General features: G+C 44.9%; 1 protein-coding gene across 1 annotated transcript in view; it reads right to left on the minus strand.

Moving 5' to 3' along the window:
* The window catches only part of TMEM40 (transmembrane protein 40), a 21107-nt gene that overhangs the window by 14961 nt on the left and 3424 nt on the right, over positions 1-2722 (minus strand).

Genomic DNA, 2722 nt, shown 5'->3' on the forward strand with positions numbered 1-2722 from the left:
CCTGCGAGCCATGGCCGCTGAGCCTGCGCGTCCGGAGCCTGTGCTCCGCAACGGGAGAGGCCACAACAGTGAGAGGCCCGCGTAATGCCAAAAAAAAAACAAAAAAAACAAAAAAAGAACCCAAGAAAATAAAAATCACCCATAATTTAACCATACAGAGAAAACCACTATTAACATTTTGATATTTTTCCTTCCAGTCTTGTTTACAATCATGTATGTGTGAATTTTTACAAAGTGTATATGAGATCAAACAAATTCTATGATTTGAAGTTCTCTTTTTCACTTTAGAGATGTATGAAGACCAGAGCTCTGACCAGGACAGGGTGTAGCATCACTGCTCTATGTTGCTGTTGTTGGACGTTAGGTTGTTTCTATTGTTGCCCTACTATAAATAACGCTGCAAGGAACAAATCTTCACACAGGGGACTTCCCTGGTGGCGCAGTGGTTAAGAATCTGCCTGCCAACGCACGGGACACGGGTTCAAGCCCTGGTCCGGGAAGATCTCACAAGCCGCAGAGCAACTAAGCCCATGCACCACAACTACTGAGTCTGTGCTCTAGAGCCTGCGTGCCGCAACTACTGAGCCCGTGTGCCACAACTACTGAAGCCCTCACACCTAGAGCCCGTGCACCGCAATGAAGAGTAGCCCCTGCTCGCTGCAATTAGGGAAAGCCGGAGTGCAGCAACAAAGACCCAACGCAGCCAAAAATAAATAAATAAATAAATGTATTTATTTATTAAAAAAAAAATCTTCACACGGACACGCTCAGGCCCACTGAGAAATTCAACCATCAGCCAAGTGGGCAAAGGAGAAATGGTGAGACCTACTGCCTACCGGGTGAGCTGCCCCTGCAGGGGAGACCAGCCCCCATCTCTGCCAACGTTTTCCAGTTACTCAGGGGTGCTGGTCCTCACTGCTGCTCTTTGCAGGGAACAAACAAACACAAGCTGTGGGAGAACCTCAGCCTGGATCGAGCCTGGAATACCTCATTCTGGTGTCAGTTCTCAAAATTTAGTTTACGTGAGGAGTGTGGTCTGGGGGAAGAATTCTGCTTTGAAGGTTAGGGGACAGGAACTGCCATGAACTTTCTGTGTGACCTCAGACAAATCACTTACTATGTTCAATATGGCTTTCACTAAGATAGGACAAGCTCCTATGAAGTATCGTGTTACTGAGGTGCTTTCCCTCCTGCCCAGTATGGGGGCTGCATCAACCCTGTGATGCCAACAACGCCACGCGGACTCTGGCCTTTCTCGTGCTCTCTCTCCGACCTGGAATGCCCTTCCCACTTGCTCCCTTATCCTGAACCTTAAGCTGGTGTCACAACTCCTGTAGGGCTTTTCCAGCTGCCTCAGCTCACACGCATCTTGCCCACCCTCCTCTGGGGTTTTTATAGCATCGACTGTCTGTGCTTGAAACAGTGGGCATGAGGGTCCCTGGTGGTGCCCATCCCTGCAACCACCTTGAGCTCCTGAAGGACGAGGCCTGGGTATCACTGTTCTAAGGCTGCCCTGCCTGGAGCAGGAGCTTGATTAAGCCTTGAAGAATGATCGCGTTGCTTGCACTCTTGGATTGGTCAGCATTCGGGGTTTCAGGCCTAGGAGTTTCTGGCTTCAGGTCCAGAGGACTCCCTTTTCCTCAGGATGACCAAGAGGGCCCCAGCAGTCCTCATGTCCCTCAGCGGGCTTGGGGAACTCCTGGTCTATCATGGATAAATTTTTTAATTATAGGAAACCAAGTTAACTGTGCTTAAAAATCAGTGCGGAAAAAAAAAAAATCAGTGTGCATGTGATCTCAACTAGGCACAGAAAAAGAGGTATCAGGAAGTACATCAAGATAACAACAGCAGGGGCTTCCCTGGTGGGGCAGTGGTTGAGAGTCCGCCTGCCGATGCAGGCGACATGGGTTCGTGCCCCGGTCCGGAAAGATCCCACATGCCGCGGAGCGGCTGGGCCCGTGAGCCATGGCCGCTGAGCCTGCATGTCCGGAGCCTGTGCTCCACAACGGGAGAGGCCACAACAGTGAGAGGCCCGTGTACCGCAAAAAAAAATAAAAATAAAAAGATAACAACAGCGGTATTTATCTCAAGAGATGGGATTTTGAGTGGCTTCTATTTTCTTCTTTTCTGTGTTTTACAAATATCAACCAATGCCCCTAAAAGGCTTTTTCATCATATTTTTCAAAATATCAAACAATACAGAAAATAAGAAAGCAAAAATTACTCCAAATTCTATCCAACAGGGACAATCTCTATTAACATTCACATGAATATTATTTTAGTTTTCTCCAAGATATATTCATAAGATATAATTTTTAAAACTTGTTCAAGGATTTTTTTTCTTTTCCATTATGGTTTATTACAGGATATTGAATATAGTTCCCTATGCATAATATATAATTTTTAATAAAAGGTACTGTAGAATTGTATGCTGTCAAGAATGAGGATAATTTTTCTGTGTGCTGTTTAATTCAATTGTTTAAAAAATTAACTCTGGCAGAAAGAATCACGTTTGTTTCTGGTGTCCCCAGTATCCATCGTTGAGCCTGGCACATAGTTGATGCTCAATAAATATTTATTGAATAAATGTAAGGAGATACACTAATATGTGTTTAGTGGTTATCTAACAGAGCAAAGGATGTTTTTTTCCTTCTTTCTACTTCTTTGTATGTTTCATATTTTCTACAATGTGCCCATGTGTAATCTTTCATGATAAAAAAAA

This window comes from Physeter macrocephalus, chromosome 18, assembly GCF_002837175.3.
Source record: "Physeter macrocephalus isolate SW-GA chromosome 18, ASM283717v5, whole genome shotgun sequence".
NCBI classification, from domain to species: Eukaryota; Metazoa; Chordata; class Mammalia; order Artiodactyla; family Physeteridae; genus Physeter; species Physeter macrocephalus.